Consider the following 19,739-nt stretch of genomic DNA (forward strand, 5'->3'; position numbering starts at 1 on the left):
TTCGAATGGATTGTGTGCTCCCACGTATACCTCATCTTAGATATATCCTTACCTTCAGCTTGCTGTTTTGGAATTTTGTTTTCTTTTCTCCACCAGAGGGCGCTCCTCTCGAGGCCGCAGCGTCGATGTCCCTCGGCGGCATCCGTCGAGTATCGACGTCATCCACTGTATAAGAGCCTCGAGCGCGCCCGTTGGCTTCAATTCCGTTTTTCCGTTAGCTTCGCTTCAGATCGTTTCAAACGGCGCTTCAGTCTTTTGTGAAAAAGAAAGCTATGTCGTTTTCTTCGAACCCTTCCACACCAAAGACAGGATTTAAAAAATGTCTGAAATGTGGAAAGAATTGTCTTTGGTGCCTCGGTTCCGACCACAGATTGAAGACTGTGGTTCGTGCCAGTCGATGACCCATAAGGCCTTAAAAGAACATAGAGGTAAACTGGAGATGGGGGAGGGTTCATCGAAATCTACTTCGAAGGGGAAAGACTCGGCCGAGTCTTCGAAAAAATATCATAAAAAACATAGGTCGAGGAGTAGATGGAGAAAGCATTCTTCGTCATCCAAGAAGACAAAGAAAAGACGTCATCGATCTCCCTCATCCTCCTCGACGTCTTTGGAGGAGGTGATAGCATGCTCATCAAAGCATGACTCCCCGAGTAAATGGGAAGCCTTTCGAGTTTCCATGCTAAAAATATTTGAGAACGCGGCTCAGACCCCCTCAAAAAAGGCTAAAGAAGACCATGCCCCTGCTCACGAAAAACGTGACAGAGGAAGGTCCAAAACAAGAAAAGCTGATAAAGTCGTTGAGGGTGTCATCGAGGGACTCTTCTCGATCGCCTCGTGAAAAAGACCTTTTGGTGTATAAATCAAAGGTAGAGGGAAACAAAATGGTGTTGAAACATCATACGCCATCGAAGTCGACATCAATGCCATTGAAGACTTCGAAGGCTCTCGAGTCGACAACTCCTTCGAAGGAAGATACGTCGAGCTCACGATCGATAACTTCGAAAGCTCCTTCAACAGTTTCCACAACTCCTTCGACGACTACATCGAGGTCATCGAAGGTTCGCTCGATGACATCGAAGGCTGTGGTTACGGCATCGGCGCCATCGACGTTTGCGTCGACACCCAAGCCTTTAATAAGGGAAAAACCCACATTACCAGAAAAGGTTTTTCAACCTGAGAGTAGACATGATTTATTCAGGACAATTTATTTATTTATTATATATATATATTTTTTTTTTTAATTTTATTTGTAGTTACGAAGTAACTTTTACAAAATAGGATTTTCAGTTTTCATAAATAGGAAACAATCATTTTAGAGAAAAAAATCACACTGAAACAACACTTAAAAATGTAACCAAGGAGTTTTCTGCCTTAGCAAGTTCAAATCCTACAATAATACATACTAAAAGAATAAAACAGTCTAATTATCCTAGTGGTAAACGAGTTTACTTGAGGCAACATCAACCTCCAGACTTCAAAACTCATTCCATATAACAGATTATTAGAAACAATTAATTATTAGAAGCAATTAATTAATCCATTTTGGTTGTCCCCTTCATTTTTGCATTGCATACACTAAAACTAAAATGCAGACTGAATAGTGAGTGGCACAGATTCACTCAGGTCGCCAAAGGGCAGCTATTACCATGACAAGAAAATCTCGAGTCACTATACTTCCCGTTATGATGTATGCCCCCATTATTATTTGCATTTTCATTATTTTTTTTAGGTTATATTGTTTACGATGTGAGGGCACTGGCCCAGCTTACTGTCAACCATTGCCTAAACAGGATTGGTTTTATAGGCCGCAGCTTACTTTAAGGAATCTCACTACTGCAATCTGAAGATTGACTCTTTTACCATCAAGCACATCCCGCCACAAAAGGTCAAGGTCCACGCAGTCAGTATTTGGTACATAGTTACTGAAATAACTAATGTGTTCTTTCCTTAAGCCGTCGCATATGGTCAACAAGTGCTGCAATGTCTCACAGTATTCCTTTTGTTTGCAAAACCTGCAATAGGAATGCCCCCTAGTCATATAATTTCGGAAATCCAATATTTTGCCAGTTGACAATACGTTAAAGCGGAATCTCATGAATTCCTGTCTCCATTTCCTGTTTGGGAATTTCATTAGATATGGTGCCGGCTCCCCCATCTTTTTGTAGACATTTATGAAGTGATGGTATAGGAAGGTTTTCTGTACCTCCGTCACCGTGAGGTTCCAGTCCGCATGTAGCAGTAATCATTTTACTTTCATTGGGTTTCTTATTAACAGATCTCTCTGTACCCCCAATTGATCCACTACATCATTAACTTCCTGTGTCATAACGTTCAGGCATTTTGATGCGGGAACACCGCTCCTAATACTCTTCCCCATGATGTCATATAGTGTTGATTCGTGGCTAGTCAACAGTTTCCGATAAAGACTTAGTCTGCGCCATTCGAGGGCACTCCTCAACGAGTGCAGACCCAACTCATAACGGATAGCCATTAACGGTACACATTTGGGCAGACATTTAACCATTGCTCTGAGTATCTTGGATTCGTATATTGCCACCTCTCCCCTACACCAAGAAGGGGCAAGTTCTAATCCATAGCAGAATTGGGCCACAATTCTACTTTTATATCGGCGAAGACAAGGTAATGAGGATAACTTACCGTATTTCAGGTCTATTTTACCAACTTGGGCAATCAAGGTTAGTCTTTGCATCCAGGTAAAATGTAAGGTTAGCTTTTTTTTATCTCCCAAAACCGGGTATCCTAAATACCTAAAGGCCTTACTTGTAGGAAGTTTTTCGTGGTTTAAGAACCAGGTAAAGTTTTTGTGTTGTTTCTTACCAGCTAGACATACTATCACCGTCTTGGAGTATTTAATTTTTAGGGCATTCGCCAGGATGTGATTATTGAAGGCTGATGACAGATGCTGCAGGCCAATAGGGGTCATATCGAACAAGGTCACATCGTCTGCGTAGGCAGTCCATACTAATTTGCTGCCTTCAATCTTTGGAGAATAGATGTTAAGATTTTTGAAGCTTTCTCCCATATCGGAAAAATACAGGTTAAATAAGGTTGGGGCATAAATACAACCTTGCCTTAGGCCATTAGTGATCTTAATTTCATGGGATAAGTTGCCCTCAACATTAAGTCGCACCCTCAGTTTGGAGTCTTCATGCATATGATAGAGAATTGATAGTAAATGTGGAGGCATCCCCAGAAGGTCCAGTTTTGCCCATAGGATTGACCTGTCCACAAGATCAAACGCAGCAGTTAAATCAATGGATGCAATATAGATTGGTGAAATTCCTGTGGACCATGCAGCATTTTGTAGAATATTAATTACAAGACCTCCTGCGTCAGTGCCTACATTTTTTCTGAAGCAAAACTGGCAAGGTGACAGAATGTTAAATTTGTTGATCCAGGGCCGAATGTGCTCCAAACCCATGCTAGCAAAAATCTTAGAATCAACGTCCAAGAGGGCAATAGGTCTATAGCTTACTGGGGATGCCCTATCCCCTTTTTTATGTATAGGTACAATGTACGACATTCTCCAGCTAGTCGGAATAATTTGCGTGTTAAGAAGTCTTTAAATAAAAGGAATAGCATTTTTGCCCATACCTTTCAAGACACTGTTGCAGATTTGGTCCAGGAGCCCTGGAGGAGCACTTGTCTTCAATATTCTTAACCCCAAATTAGATGTTCCAAGCAGTATTTGTAATATGGGACGGAAGACTCCATGCTCTGACAGAGGATGAATACAGATTACCAAACTGTCCTTCCCATTTATCAGAATTTACACATACTGTTTGTATTTTGGTTTGCGCAGACCCACATTACCGAGGGATACCAACATGTCTTCTGCATCAGCCTGATATAATTGAGCTCGCAAACATCTGACTTTCATCTTCCACTTATTTTTTAATCGATTGTAATCACCCTGATCTATCACTGTTTTGGAGTATTTGTGACGGCTTAGAAAGCAACGTATTTCACGGTTGCGCTCCTTCTTGAGTGTTTTCATCTCATCCGAAAAGACATGCTTATGTGGCTCTTGTCTTCTCAGAAGAGATTGTTTTTTTTCCCCCAATTTAGATGAGACTATGGATTCAATGTAGCCCATAAAAGAATTGTGAGTGTATAGCATGTTTTATAGATAAATCGAAATCTTCCTGGAAGATCATGTTCACTTTATCAATATTAGATTTGTGCCACGCAATTCTGTTCTTTTGGGCGTTTAGTGGTACTGGAATAACGTAAGTCGATTTCTCAACCACATTTGTCGATATCTCCATAATCATACTCAACATTTTGTGGTCACTTTCCGGAGAATCAATCGGATTGAACTCACAAATGAAAGGGAAGGTCTTAGTACAAGCAAGGATATAATCTATGGTTGAGCTCCACTTTCCATTTGACCAAGTGGCGGGATCCGCTGTCTTCTCCATTATGTTGTTTACGCATTGGAGCCCCCAATGAATTGTGCCCATTGGACTCCCAATAAAGTTTCCGATTATCCCCCCGTAAATTCCTGGACCAACCCACCTTTCCTTCGTACCCATCTTCTTCAATGCAAATGTCTCAATTAAAATCTCCACACATAACATGCATATCGTTATCCAATTCCAGGCATTCCTGAATAATTAGGTCAGTAGAATCGGTGTAGGTCTTTAAATCTCGGTCTGGTTGCCAATATATGTTATGATTAGGAGGTGACTCCAGGTACATTTCCAAGCCATCTTTATGAAGACTGCAATACAGCCATTATTTAAACGAAAGTTCTTTATAGTACTAAAGTCATTATTATTCTTAACAGCGATAATCAGTCCCCCGCTGGTCTCCCCATGGCTTGGTTTATAGCATGTTCCTGAAAGATAGTGAATCCGTCTAGAGATATTTGGCCTCATTACACGTTAGGCCGTAGGGGTTTACCGGTACCGGTAAGGGCACCGGTACCGGTAAAGCCCTACCGCCTTACTACGAGTTCCCTTTGCGGGACCCGACTTTAATGGCTGGTTTTACCAGAGCAATTTGCGGTACCGTAATTAGCACCTTCCACATTCCCATTGTGCCCTATTGGGGCAAAAATGGGAATGGGGAAGAGCCTTGGTTTATGGGGAATTACCGCTCCCGCTCACCTTGGAGTAGGGCGGTAATTCCACCATCCACCAAGGCGGACACAGTAAAATACCGGCGGCAACCATGGCGCTAATAGCGCCATGGTTACCGCCTACCGTGTAATGAGGCCCATTGCATTAATTGCCCATGTTTCTTGGATGCATAGAAAATAGTATTTTAAGAGCTCTGCACACGTCTTGGCCGAGTGCACTAGTGCCCGGGACCCCCTAGAGTTCCATGATAAAAATGTATGCTTAGCAATACTCTAAGTAGAGCTTTTCAGACCTTGGATCTTGACTAAAGATTCCTTCAAGGATTCTGCCAGTAATCTAAGTTCAGCCACTTCATTTAGTATTTTCTCAGGGTTGTTATTGCGTCCTCCCTGTGTAAAAGTGTTACCATATATCTCTGAGGATTGGACTGTACGTTCCCCTCCTTGTTGTGGTCCCGCGCCCTGAATCTTTGCAAAGCCACACCTTCAGTTAACACAAGTTCAAATGTTGCTCTCGAGTAAAATACAATCCTTGCACAGTCGTGTCTGGTGGGATGAATATAGTCAATGAGCTTAATGTCTCCCGAGGAGATTAAGGACAGACGGTGAATCTTGTTAAACAAAGAGAGAATCCTTCCTCGATTTAATGACGGGGGGCCTCCCATTGTCAGTACAAAGTTATATTCTTCCCAATTAAATTGCTTCCGAGATTCCCAGTCCCTCCCGTTTCCCCCTTGGGCTTCAAGCAAGGCCTCCTGCCGTTGGTGGAACTCTGTAGCTTGTCCTCGAACCTTCTCTTGGTTCCACAACTCAAATTCTTCTCTTATCCGCTCTTCAAATTCCTTAACTAAGTGCGGAAAGGATCCCCCCCACGAGTGTCCTCACAAGCTTTTGGTGTTATTAGCCACAGTTTTTGTAGGGTCACCCCCATGTATTATAGTAGAGTCCGGGTTAGTCAACCCAGCTTTCGGAGCTAAACCCTTTAGTCCTGGCTGAGACATATCTTTACTAACCTCAGACCACTGATTCGGGCAATCCTTCCTCTGTTCTACCTCCCTGATCCTCTGATTCGGGATATCCCTCCTCTGTTCTACCTCCCCAGGAGGTAGACATGAGTTGAGGGAGAGGTGTACCAAACTTATTCGGGTGTTGAAGCAGTTTAAGTAGTGCTTCCTGAACCAGTTTTTTTATGTCTTCACTCGGGACCATAATAGGTTCATCAGAATGTGGTTCCAGATTACCATTTTCTCCCACCGTTCCCATCCCCTCATTCAGGTCAGAGGAGGAGATTGTATCAGTCCCCTTAGGGGCAATGTGGGTGACCTGTTTTTCTTTTTCCTTTTCCTCACTCTCAGTGGGGAGCTTTTCCTTAATTTTAGTGTTAAAGAACTATTGGATGCTCCGCACATCTTTGTTTACTTCAGATCTACTGTCGCTCTGTTTTCTTTGATCTGTTTTTTTCTTTTTATTTGTTTCTATTTTTTGAATTTTTTTTGTTTGACAGTAGACGTTTTCCCCTTATGACTCATGGCATTTGAAAGGGTATTTGAGGCATCATCATATTAATTCCTCTGCGCATACATTTTTGTTTCTGGAATGTTAGGGGGGTCTCCCTCCCTCCCTTCATCCTGGAGGCCAGAAGTTGCTTTAACCTCTAAGGCTAGCTTACTTTCTTCATCCAGTTATGTTAAATCAAGGGTTCCTTCTTCCCCCGATAAGCTACAGATATCTTTAATGTTTGTATTTGAGTTCTTTATTTTAGTAGCTGGTTGATTTTGTGATTTTTTTTTTTTTCTTTTTTATTATTTCTACTGGTTTATTCCCCCCCCTCACTCTTTGCTCTTCTTTTAAGGGCCCTTGCTCTCATTTTCTTTTCTCTGCAGGAGATTACGTAGACAAAGGGACGTTCCTCTTCCTGAATTGACTCTGGATTCAGCAGGGACTTTGCTTGCTGTTTCAGAGCGGTCTCCTCCTTGATTACCTGTAGTAATGCCGAAGGGCTGTCAAGTTTATTTCTGATGCTCTGTTCTAAGACATTCTTTTCTTTAGGATCACTAACATCTTGCCCCCTAGCCTGCAGATTTTCCACAGATTATCTTTTCAGAATTAATTAGTATCAATCTCATTATTTCCTTCACCTCTTCAGACTTATTTACCTGCTCATTGTCGATTTTGTTGGGTGCCGAAGCGGGAAGAGACTATTTTTTTTTTTTGCCCAGAGGATAGTGCTCCTGTCTTTTTCTAAATTCTTACTCTTTATCCACATCCATGGTTTGGGAGCCTACATTAGATCTCGGTTTGGGTTCCTTTCCAGAATGCGATAAGGTGAAGTGATTCAGGGCGTGCACAAAGCCTTCCAGCCTACTTAATTTTTCTGAGAATTCCACCAACATAAATCTCAATTCCTGTAGCTCCGCAGGAGTTCTTTCATGTCCCTTGTCCAAAAGGTTTAAAATCCTGGTAAGTAGAGGAAAGGTTTGCAACATGGGTGCAATCTCATCCATGTTTAAATCATTTTCTAGGTGATTGGAGGACTGTTCCTCACACTCGTGATTCTGACTAGATGCAGGTATAGTAGGATTTGAGCATTTGTGAGTGTTCGGCTTTTGGACCCCCCTATTTGCACTACCGAACATGCCCCTCACTTCCGCCGTAGAGTAAGCGTCAGGTCGCAATATTGGTACTGACAAGTTCTCCTCCATTCTTCCTACCGTAGGTGTATGGAGGTGTACATTGTCAAGGCCCCCCCCCCGCCCTTGCCGGGGTTGAGGGTCCGATGGAGAGTCTAACTCTTCTATCCAACTCCACAGACACCACAGGGGCCAGAAGGGACGTATCTAGTTGGGGAGTAGGGGGCAGAGTATCGTCCAAATTTAAGGTTGAGGGCCTTATTGGTATGTCCTGTACGCTTAAAGCTTTTTGCTTGGGTTCCTCTGGGCGGTCTGGAGCCTTAGCATGTTCGCTGGGGTCCACTATGGGGAGTCTTACAAGATTCGAAAGTGGTGGGAATTCAATACCACTTAGATCCCATTTACTAACTTCCCCCTCCCCCGCTTGTTCCTTTAGCTCTTCTATATTCATTTTCACTGGTGACAAATTAGCAACGTGGGGATTTTTGCAGTTTGGATATACAAAGGTTCCACTCGCAATAGGAGTTTTTTTCCCCAGTATTTTTGTAAGTCCCCCACACGGCGTAGGTATCGTCCCACTTCGTAGGGTTCCTACCATACTACGGGTGTGGCAGCACAATCAAACCTTAGATGCAGGATAGGAAGTCCCTTATCTATTTGGTTGTTAACTTATTCTTACAAATGTTATATCTGAACTAGAGGGAAATCGACAATCTGTCGGCCGTGGTATTTTTAGAGAGTAGTCCAATATTTGTTTTGGGTTGCGAGATAGAGGGTATTACAAACGACCCACTCCAATAAGCCAAGTAACCCGCTCTTGAGCCCGTAATGGTATTGTGCAAAATGAGTGAGTATAGGCTTCAATTATTGGGTTTCCCCAACAAGAGCTTGGGGAATACAAGTAAGCAGTCCACCCCCCCCTTATGGAACGTTCAACTCAATATATATCCCCAAGGTGTCTCACGTCAAGTAAGCAGCACAAATATCAGCAGTTCCTTTCATACAGATTTACAATAACAGTGAGCACAGTTCAAATAATTAAATTCCATCCACACTCACGAGAATAAAGACAATCGTGCTGCAAATACACAACGTACGAGTCGGGGATTCAGAGGTTAGTTACCCCACTCCCAGCTCCCACTCGGGAACAATGAAGAACAGCTGTGGCTCAAACAAATCCAAAATCACGTAAGGGAAAGAGTAAAGTGATTTCAAAGCGAGCAAAAACAAAAAGGTCCAATGAATATGAATCTTTCCACACACACAAAGTGTAAACACCCTGCTACAAGTGCAAGCGATTAACTAATAGAGAATCAGGAGTTATTTCCTCACTTCCGACTCCCGTTAGAGGTCACACAAGACAACGTGGCTTCAGCAGGTAGCTCAACAAGGAAAATTCACAGCGGAGAAGAACAAAGTAGCATTAAGGGAAACGGGCACAATTACCTTGTTGGCGCAGACGCTCCAATATGCCGTAATGGCAGACCCTTTTAGAACGTTAAGTAATGGCCATGCACGCTGGAATGCAGCGCAGTGAAAACGGATGAAGGAAATAACGCCACCCGCGCCCCCATCACCAGGCTAACAGGCAAACGGGCACTTCCTGGGCACTTCTCGGTGCGCGTGCGGTGGTGCGCACGGCAGTGCCTATTTGGTGGCGTTTCTGGGTTGGTGGGCGTGGCTTGTCTCTAAAAGAGTTGTATATAACTATTTAGGATGCTAGTATATACTTAAAGGGTATATGTCCATATATATGTTCAAATACTAAATGCCTCACCCTTGGCAACAAAGGAAAACAACATTAAATCGGTCCATTAGAGTCCACCGAAGCACGGAGATCACAGGCACGGCAGGCTCTCCCCAGGCAAACAGGCACTTCCTGGGCACATCTCGGTTACATTTATATAGCGCGCAGGCAGCCCAGGGGCATTGTGGCGCTGTTTCTTGTAAGGGAACTTAGTTACAGGTACAGGTTGTGCCTTGGGTTACAGTAAGGCAGGATCCTGTGTTAAGCGATAGGTAGTATCATACACCATAATACATCATACACCATAGTACATCATACATGTTAGTCATGAGAGTTTAAAGATGTGGGGTTGTCATCCATCTATGAGGGAGAATCATCAGAAGAGGAAGAAGTCACCTCTGCTGGTGTTAAATTTGGCACAAGATCTGTTCCAGAGGAATTAATCCTCAATCAAAAATTCAAGATTTACAAGAATGTCTACAAACAGCAAGTGGTCTGGACACTTCTCCAGAGTACGAATTTAACAAGCCAGACCCATCAGAGCAGGCTGATGCAGGTTACAGAAAACTCATGAATAGAGTTACGGAATTTATGGGGTGGGGTAGAAGTTCCCCAGTCTGTCAGGATGATGACATGACTGATATACTATCGGGAACACCTCAACAAGACCCCATTCTCCCTTTTCACATTGCCTTGCAGAGAAGGGTTAATTCTGCATGGGAACACCCTGAAGCCATACTGGCAGTAAATAAAAAAATTGTGTCAAAATATAGACCCTGCAATTCTGATCTAGAATACCTGAGCAAACACCCAACACCAGAAAGTCTGGAAGTACAAGCAGCCACATCCAGAAGAAATGCTGCATATCCTACAATCCCTCCAGATAGGGACGATAAAAAGGTGGATGCATGGTCTAGGAAGATTTTTACATCAGGGAGTATGGCTTTGAAGTCTACTAATGTAACCTGTACTTTGGCAAGGTTCACTTATACCCTGTGGGACTGCATGTCAGCGGCAGCTGAACACATCCCAGAAGGTGAAGAGCGTGATGGCTTTCTAGCCATTATAAGGGATGGAAAGGAGGCTTTGGGAGAATGCCTTCAATCAGGTTTGGACACAGCTGACAGTATCAGTAGGTCCATGGCAACTAGCACGGTGCTACATAGATATGCGTGGCTAAGAAAGTCTGGTTTTGCTACGGATGTGCAATCCAGGCTTCTTCTTATGCCCTTTCACGGCTCGAGGTTGTTTGGCAGCAAGACGGATGAAAGTTTGGAGAAGCTGCAGACCTCCAAAGCGGCAGCAAAATCTCTGTGCCGCTATATAAGACAACCTCAGCAACGCCCCTACACAAGCTCATCTTCCTGGAGGGGTCGTCCTTTTCGTTATTATTCCACAATTGGAAGAGGAAGAGGGCAGGCCAGTCAGAGAGGTCAAAGAAAATTTCCTCGGGGGCGAGGAAAAGGTGCTAGATCTGCCCCAGCAGAGGCATCTGTCCCTTCAGCCGCCGCTGCCGCAAAACCACTCTGAGGTTTTGACCCACAAGACCCCGGTGGGAGGTAGAATCTCACAACATCTAGAAGAATGGTGGGGCATTACTTTAGATGCTTGGGCATTGGAAACAGTATCCCAAGGTTACTGCCTTCCTTTTCTAAAGAAACCTCAGAATCCCCCCTCCCCCCCAAGCCCCCTCCGGGATACAACTCTGTCAAACATCCGGATCCGCTCCTGTTGCAGGAAGTCTTAACCCTGCTACAGAAAGGTGCAATAGAACATGTACCTGTAGCGGAGAGGAACAAAGGTTGGTATTCCCCATATTTCCTCATTCCAAAGAAGAACGGAGGACTGAGACCCATTTTGGACTTGAGAAACCTGAACAAGTTCCTAAGGAAGGACAAGTTCAAGATGGTTACGCTTTCTCAGATCCTTCAGGCTCTCCAACTCCAGGATTGGCTGGTATCATTGGACCTTCAGGATGCTTACTTTCATGTGCCAATCCGTCTCAAGCACAGAAAGTACCTAAGGTTTGCGATTGGCAATTCTCACTATCAATTTCGATTTCTGCCATTCGGGTTAACCTCCGCCCCAAGAGTTTTCACCAAGTTGATGGCACTGGTGGCAGCGAGTCTCAGAAGAGGGGGGAATTCATGTCTACCCCTATCTGGATGATTGGATGATCAGAGCATGTTCCCCAGAGCAAGCCCAGGATCATCTGTCCAAGACTTGTCACTTCCTTCACAAACTAGGGTTTTCTCTGAATTTAAAAAAGTCAAACATGATACCATCACAGAAACTCCAGTTTATCGGAGCAATCCTGGATACTTGCTCAGGCAAAGCCTTGCCTCCCGAAGAGAGAGCTCACCACATTCTGCAGATGGTAACAAAATTCCAGAATGCCCAGTATCTTCCGGCCTTCGATTTTCTCAGGTTGCTTGGTCTGATGGCATCCTGCATTTTTCTGGTGCCAGAAGCCAGATTGAGAATGTGATTCCTTCAATGGGCTCTCAGAACTCAATGGTCTCAATTCTCAGGGGAAATGTCAGATCTGTTGCAGGCTCCAGCCAAAGTATGGTGGGCTTGCAGACATCATATCCTCAGCGGAGAATCTTTTTGGCAGCCATGGCCGGAGATAACAGTAGTGACAGACGGCTCACTCACGGGGTGGGGAGCCCATACCAACGATCTGACAATCAGCAGTCGTTGGTCTCCATCGGAGTCCAAACTACATATCAACCTTTTGGAGCGAAGGGCGATCAGACTAGCGCTGAAGGCCTTCCTGCCCTCTGTACAGGGAAAGAATGTTCTGATAATGACGGACAACACAGTGGCCATGTACTACCTCAACAAGAGAGGAGGAGTGGGGTCACTGCCGCTGTGCAGGGAGGCGATGCAACTCTGGTTCTGGGCAATACAAGAAGGGATCTCTCTTTCGGCAATTCATCTAGCCGGAGAGCAAAACACAGCACTGGACGCTCTGAGCAGGCAGAGCACAGTCTCCCACGAGTGGGAGATGGCTCAGGAAGTCATTCAAGAGATCTTCGCCCTTTGGGGAACCCCTCAAGTGGATCTGTTCATGACCGGTACCAACCGGAAGTACGAGCGGTACTGCTCAAGAGAATTTCCTCCGAGAGGAGCTCTAGGGGACGCATTTGTGGTGGACTGGGAGTTTACACTCTTGTATGCATTCCCTCCAGTCCCTGTTTTCCCTCAAGTAATCAGGAGGTTGAGAAAGTTCAGGAAAACCATGATTCTAATTGCCCCGGATTGGGCCAGGAGAACGTGGTACTCGGACCTTCTGGACATGTCCATCTGCCCTCCAATACGTCTTCCAAGAAGAGAGGATCTTCTCTCGCGAGAGGAATGTCATGTTCTCCATCCGGAGGTCAACACACTCAACCTTCACACATGGCTTCTGAGAGGTTGAGATATAAAGATTGGGATCTTCCGGATGACGTGATGGAGATTTTGCTTTCGGCCAGAAGGCCAGCAACCAAATCTCTGTATTGGTGTTGTTGGAACAAGTTCAGTAACTGGTGCAGGGAAAATAATGTGGATCCATTTCATTGTAATATCCCCACAATTTTATCTTTTCTGTTACATTTAGCTAATCTGGGGCTCCAGGTTGGTACGATAAAGGGATACTTGGCAGCGCTATCCATTTTTAAGCGCTCTGCAGAAGAAGAATCTTACTTCAAGATACCTTTTAATAATTCAGTTCTAAAAAGGTTTATATAATGTATTTCCACCAATACCTTTCCAGGTTCCAGTGTGGGATTTGAACTTAGTTCTAAAATTTCTCACATGTATTCCATTTAAGCCTTAACACACTTATCCGCTAAGGCTCCTTACTTTGAAAACAATACTCCTTGTCGCATTAACATCAGCCCGCAGGGTAAGTGAGTTGCAGGCACTTTCTAGCGGCCCTCCTCACATTATCTTTTATAAAGACAAAGTAGTTCTTAGAGTTAAACCATCTTTTTTGCCAAAAATTGTTTCGGATTTTCATCTGTCACAGAAAATAACTTTACCTACTTTTTGACATATGGCAAGAAGGGGCTATTAAAGAATTCGAAGACCTGGGAGAAGAGACAGGCTTGCATGGACGCCAATATGTCACGTATCTTAGGCTAGTGCAGACTATTCGCAAAACCTGGCCGGAGACTGTACTGGCGGAAGAACCAGACGCTCTAATCGGAACAATATACGACATATCGGAGGGAGGGCACGAGATCTCTAGACTGAGAGATGGTGATGACCCGAGTGGGGAAGGATTCGACTGATCTGAGGCTGGACTGGGAAGCGGAGGTGGGGGCACAGTTGACTGATGGAATGTGGGAACGGGCTATGGGATACCACAGGAAAGTGTCCAGAAATGCTAGATTGCAGCAGATACAGTTATACATAACGCATAGAGCCTATATGACCCCGAAAAGAATATCTAAGTTTGCAAACGCAGGAAGACAAGCATGCCCGAAATGCGATGAGGAAGACGCTGATATGACACACATGTTCTGGTCTTACCCAGTGATTGAAGCTTTTTGGGGGGAAGTGGCACGGAAACTAGCGGATAAAGGCGTCCCGCTCAACATAGATACGGCCTGGGCCTGCCTGCTGGGAGGGTTTCCCAGACCACGGAACATTAAACACCTTGGGAAACTGAGGGACCTGGCATATGTGCTTGCTAAAAGAAGGATAGCCATGGGCTGGAAGCAATGCCACAAGCCACGGGTAGAGGTATGGTGGCGGGACTTGCAAAAATGGGCGGAGGCTGAAACGGTGGTGTGGCAGGAGGCATGTAGCAATTGCGGGGAGGAAGATGTAGGCAACTTGACGGCTTGGAGAATGTTAATAACAGCACTGTTTGGCACAGTAGTGGATCCTGCAGCTTCGGAAGGAAGCGATACCCAGCCACATGCAGCGGATACAGAACCGGAAATGAAACACTTGTGTATAGGCGCGTTACAAATACCATATCATAATCATATCATATCAAATAAGCTCTTGAGAGGGGGGGGGAATTGGGGTGCAGTAATGAGTGTTAATTAATTGATATTCACGAGTCTATTGTAAATAACGCTGCAAGTTTGGTTTGTATTGTTTACTTTTCAAAATAAAAATTAAAAAAAAAAAATTAAAAAAACTTTACCTACTTTTTACCCTCCTCCTCGTGCAAGCAAAGAAGGGGAGCGGCCACATAGACTAGATCCCAGAACAGCTCTTAGTTTCTACATTTCAAGATTGGCAAAAGTAGGTCAGTGTCATCAACTTTTTGTGGGGTACACTGGACGCAAACTGGGACTTGCAGTAACTAAACAAACATTATCTAGATGGATAATTTTGGCTATAACAGAATGTTATAGATTGGCTGGGAAAGAACCACCTGATGGACTGCGACCTCATTCAACCAGGGGCATGGCAACTTCAACAGCATTAAAAAGGGGTGTCCCTGTATAAGATATTTGTGCAGAAGCTACATGGTCATCCATGCATACCTTTATAAAACATTATGCTCTGGACTCGAGTTCTCAAGGAAGTCTGTTTGCTAAATCTGTATTCCATTCTATACATGATTAGAAAAAAGTATGTACTCCCACCTCCGAGACAAAACTGCTTTGGGAGTCTATCTAAGATGAGGAATACGTGGGAGGACACAATCCATTCAAAGAACAAGTTACTTACCAACTGTAACGTTGTTTCAATTGGATGTTCCTCCCACGTATTCCTCATCGACCCTCCCAACCAACCCCACAGTACAGTTTACGTGAATTATACTCTAAATTCTTTTAAGGCTTGGGTCAAAAGAGGCACGCCATTAATTAAAATCCATGGGCTATAATATATGAAAAAACACAACTGAAGCCAACTTGAGGCTCTTATACAGTGGATGACGTTGATGCTCAACGGATGCCGCCAAGGGACATTGACTTCGCGGCCTCGAGAGGAGCGCCCTCTGGTGGAGAGAAGAAAAATAATTCTGAAGCAGCAAGCTTGATGGTAAGGATATATCTAAGATGAGGAATACGTGGGAGGAACATCCAATCGAAAGAATGTTACAGTTGGTAAGTAGCTTGTTCTACTATGCATCTACGACTCGAGGTTGGCCTATGCAAAGCATGTGAATCTAAGCAGATACAGGCTTCAGAAATACAATTACTGTATGTAACGTATGTCATATAATAGTATATCTCTAGTGATTTGCTTACCTGTGATTATTAAGAGTTGTCCAAGGCCTAAATAAATATAGTTGTTTTTTTTACTACATTCTGAGTCACTGAGTTATTAAGAGTACTTTGTGTGTGCTTAAATGGCACCTAGAAACACTTGTGTACAGGTGCTTATAAATGCCATATCATATTAATTTAACACTTTGCCCCTCTCACACCTTCTTGGGTCTAAGCCTTGCTGCTGTGGCACACTACCCAGATATAGTTTATCTAGATGCTATTGTCTTTCACTGTTCCCCAAAATAGGGTGACCACTCAGAATCTGTCCACTGGGGTGAATCTAAAAATGCATTGCAACAGATACATTTCAAGCACCTAGCTTGGGCCCAGATGTGAAAGATTCAAACATGGTGTAACAACATAAATAAAACAATCTGTTTGATATAGCAAGTACTATAGTAACGTGCAAAGTTGAATAACATTTTGCATTTTACAGAGTTTTAGTAGTTTGATAGTGGTATGATATGATATATGATATGATTTGTTATTTTTAAAGCACCTTTACACAAGTGTTTCTAGGCCCCACAAGACACAAAGGAGGGGAGACAGAGGGATGACAAGACAAACAACCTTACTAGGCCTTGTGAGTACAATGAGAAAGTGCAGGTCAGGAGGTGGTGCTGTCAGGGCAGCAGGGATCTGATTAAGTGCAAGGACCGCAGAGGACTGCACTAGTACAGTCCCAGACCGGATGTGCTGGGTAGTGCAGGGTGACTGCTCAACGGGAGGAATGTGGGGGAGTGGCACCTGTGAGTCTGAGGGCAACCACGCCACCAGTCAGGACGAGCAGACAGGTAGATTAGCAGAGGAGAGGGAAAGAGCAGGAAGAAGAGAAGAGGGAGGTCTTGAGCAGCTTCCAGAACTTTAGGTGATCCGGCTCAAGTCTGAGAAGGGCAGGGAGGCCATTCCAGGGGGAGGAGAGAGATCGACCGCCCCCCTCCGCCCTGTTTGGAGAAAGGTCTGACCCACAGATAGTTTGAGGTAGCTGAGCGGAGGGCTCTAGAAGGAAAGTATTTAGTAAGGGAGTGTTGGTTATAGAGAGGACCACAGCCCCAGAAAGCCTTGTGGATGATGCATAGGGTCTTGAACTTGATCATCGCGGCCACCGGGAGCTAGTGGAGACATTTCAGAGCTGGAGGGATGCGGTCCCTGGGCATGAGGCCAAGGATAAGTCTTGCAGTCCTGTTATGGATTTGTTGAGGAGGGCGAAGAGTAGAGTTAAAAAGATTGAGAAAGAGGCTGTTGCAGTAGTTCACCCTGAAAAGAACCAGAGCTCTGGAGACCAGGAGCTTCTGGGGGAAGGCAAGAAAAGGTAGGATACCTCTGAGGAGGTGCAGCTGGAAGGGTGCCTTCTTGGCAAGGTCTGTGCTGTGTGGCAAGAAGGAGAGCTTGGAATGGAAGATGACGCCAAGGTTTTTTACCTCACAGGAGGGGGGGGCCCAAGGAGGGTGGCCAGAAGGAGAGAGGAAAAGTGGGCACAGGGGTCCCAATGTGAAAAGGATCTCTGTCTAACTGGCATTAAGGCAGAGGTCGTTAGACGTGCAGCATCCCTGAATAGCAGATAGACAGGAATGAGCGAGGAGACTGAGGGTAGCCTTAAAAAGTCGTGTGTGTCATCCACATAACACTGATAGTTAGAGGTGAAAGTAGCGATCAGGTGGGACAGGGGCGGCCAGATAGACTTTGAAGAGCCAGGGTGAGAAGATTGAGCATGTGGAAAGAGAGGTGATGGAGAGAGGGTCACTTTAAGAGCAAGGAGGTCAGCCATGCCGGAACTTCACCAGTGATGCCAAGGTTCACACTGAGACGGTTGATCAGGGTGGTGTGATTGACTGCGTCAAAGGCAGAGGAGAGGTTAAGGAGTTTGAGGACAGAGTGAGAGCTGGAGTCAAGGTTGGAGAGCAGATCTTCACAGGAGTTCAGAAGAGCAGTTTCCATGCCTCTGGCCGATCTGAAGCCTGACTGATGTCATGGAGATAAACAGCAGATTCAGTGTGTACCTGCGTTTCATAGCGGCCAGGTCGAAGTCATACCACAAATTGCACTTGGAGGCAAGCTTCAGACTGATCCTCATGACGGGGGCAAGGATATCAAGAGCATTGGAGATGGAGAGATGAAAGTTGGAGAGGGTGGTGTCAGAGTGGGAGTCAGCTGCAGGGGTAGGAGAAGGAGGAATAAGCGGCAACTGACACCCACTTCATAGGTCTAATAACCGCAAAGGAAGGTGCAGTGCTCGGGTAGGTTTTGCCAGGGGACAGATAACTTCAGGTGAGAGGAAATCAGAAAGTGCTCAGTCTGAGAGTGGAGCAGTGAGAGGGTTAGAGGGGGGAGATGTGTGAGGAGATGAGAACATCCGAGGTGTGTCGGACTGAGTGTTGGACCAGAGGGAAGAATAGAGAGGGAGAGAGAGTCGCAAACGTTGAGAAAAGGCCCAGAGTGGACAGAGGATTCCAATGTGGATGTTGAAATCCCAGAGGAATAAAAGCTTATATGTAGAGGCAAGGAGAGAGGAGGAGAGATCAGCCCATTCAGAGAGGAAGAGGGTGACCTGGCCAAGTGGCTTATAGATGCTGGCCAAAGTCAGAGAGAGGCCAGGAGAGATAGACATCCTGCAGACTAGACATTCAAAGGAGGAGTAAGACTGGGTGGGAATGATAGAGGCAGGGACCCACTCATGAAAGATCAGAGCCACTCCACCTCCGGGCCATTTGATCCTGGGTTTGAGAGGATTTTGTAGCCCTCAGGGAGGAGAGTGTCAAAACTTGTGACAGAGCTGGCTGTGAACCAAGTCTCAGTGAGCACAAGAACATCCAGATAAAGGTCTTCAAGGGGGGGTCAGATGTCAGAGGGGAGTGTTTGACAGCAGAGCCAGCGTTGAGAGTAGCTACGTGGACCAGGTTTCTACTTTTGAGAGACTTCCAGGGTGGGGTACAGGAGAGAGGTACACCTAGTGGAAGAGGCAGAGGGACCCAAGGGGAGGGCAGAGGTAGAAAGAGGGGGTAGATGGCCCAGAAGAGGTGCAACGGAGGAGGTGGTGAGCAGCATAAGAGTTGGAACAGTAGATGAGTAAGGTGGCAGAGGAACCAGAGAGGTGGTAGAGGTAGCGCTGGGTGGCAAAGGGCCCAGAGAGGAGGCAGAGGGGAGAGCCCCAGAAGAGGCAGCGGAGTTGAAAGCGAGTGGCAGAGGAGCCGGAGAGGTAGAGGAGGAAGGTGGCTGAGGGTCCTGAAAGGTGGTAGATAGCATAGCAGGAGGAGGGAGGAAGTTGATAAGACATGGGAGATGAATAGCCAAGAGGAGGAGGTTGGGCTGAGTGCTGTCGCCCAAGAGGGTTCAATTTACATAGACATTAATGATGGTTTTGGAGAACAGGAACAAGGCCAAGAGGACCTCCCATCTTGTGCCACCATTAATGGGAGAGGTAGAGAAAGGAGAGAGAACAGCAAGCATATGTAGGGTCCTTAGGTCGGGATAGGGAACGACAAAGAGGATGTCGGTGAGTCTGTCTGGAGGAGGCACTGACGTGGGTGTCAGCGCTGGGAAGGCCTGGATTGGAGACCAGGATGTCCTTCTTGAATGTTTCCTTCCAGGCATCGTGAGAGTTATAGGATAGGTAATAGAAAAGCAGTTGGAGAAGATGGGCGAGACCAAGCGCACCATAGAGAGGTGTAGGTAGAAAGGAGAGGGGAAAAAGTGAGAGGGAGACGAGAGAGGAGAGGAAGCACAGCACAGAACTACGCCAAACACAACGCACAGAGGTGGAGGCATTGCATTGGGTGGGGTGGGGGGATGTGGCGACACAGAGGGAGGTACAATAAGATATGGACCGAGAAGCACAAGCATGTAGACTCAACAGTGGGAGGGAGCACACACGGGAAAGGGCAAAGGAGGCTGACAAGTGGAGTACAATCAACAATTACCAACTTTAAACACAGGGGAGGGAACCTAGAGAGGGAATAAAGACCTAAGGGCCACAACAGAAGCAGAATGTGCATTGCTGTACAAGCGACAAACCGTGTGACTTTGCCTAACTTCCT

General features: G+C 45.4%; 1 protein-coding gene across 4 annotated transcripts in view; it reads left to right on the top strand.

Annotated features, from left to right (window-relative positions):
- Positions 1–19,739, top strand: part of MAP4K3 (mitogen-activated protein kinase kinase kinase kinase 3) — a 2,398,077-nt gene that overhangs the window by 2,103,473 nt on the left and 274,865 nt on the right. The gene's annotated exons all lie outside the window — the stretch shown is intronic.

Source organism: Ambystoma mexicanum, chromosome 4p (genome assembly GCF_040938575.1).
Source record: "Ambystoma mexicanum isolate Mex_15411 chromosome 4p, UKY_AmexF1_1, whole genome shotgun sequence".
NCBI classification, from domain to species: Eukaryota; Metazoa; Chordata; class Amphibia; order Caudata; family Ambystomatidae; genus Ambystoma; species Ambystoma mexicanum.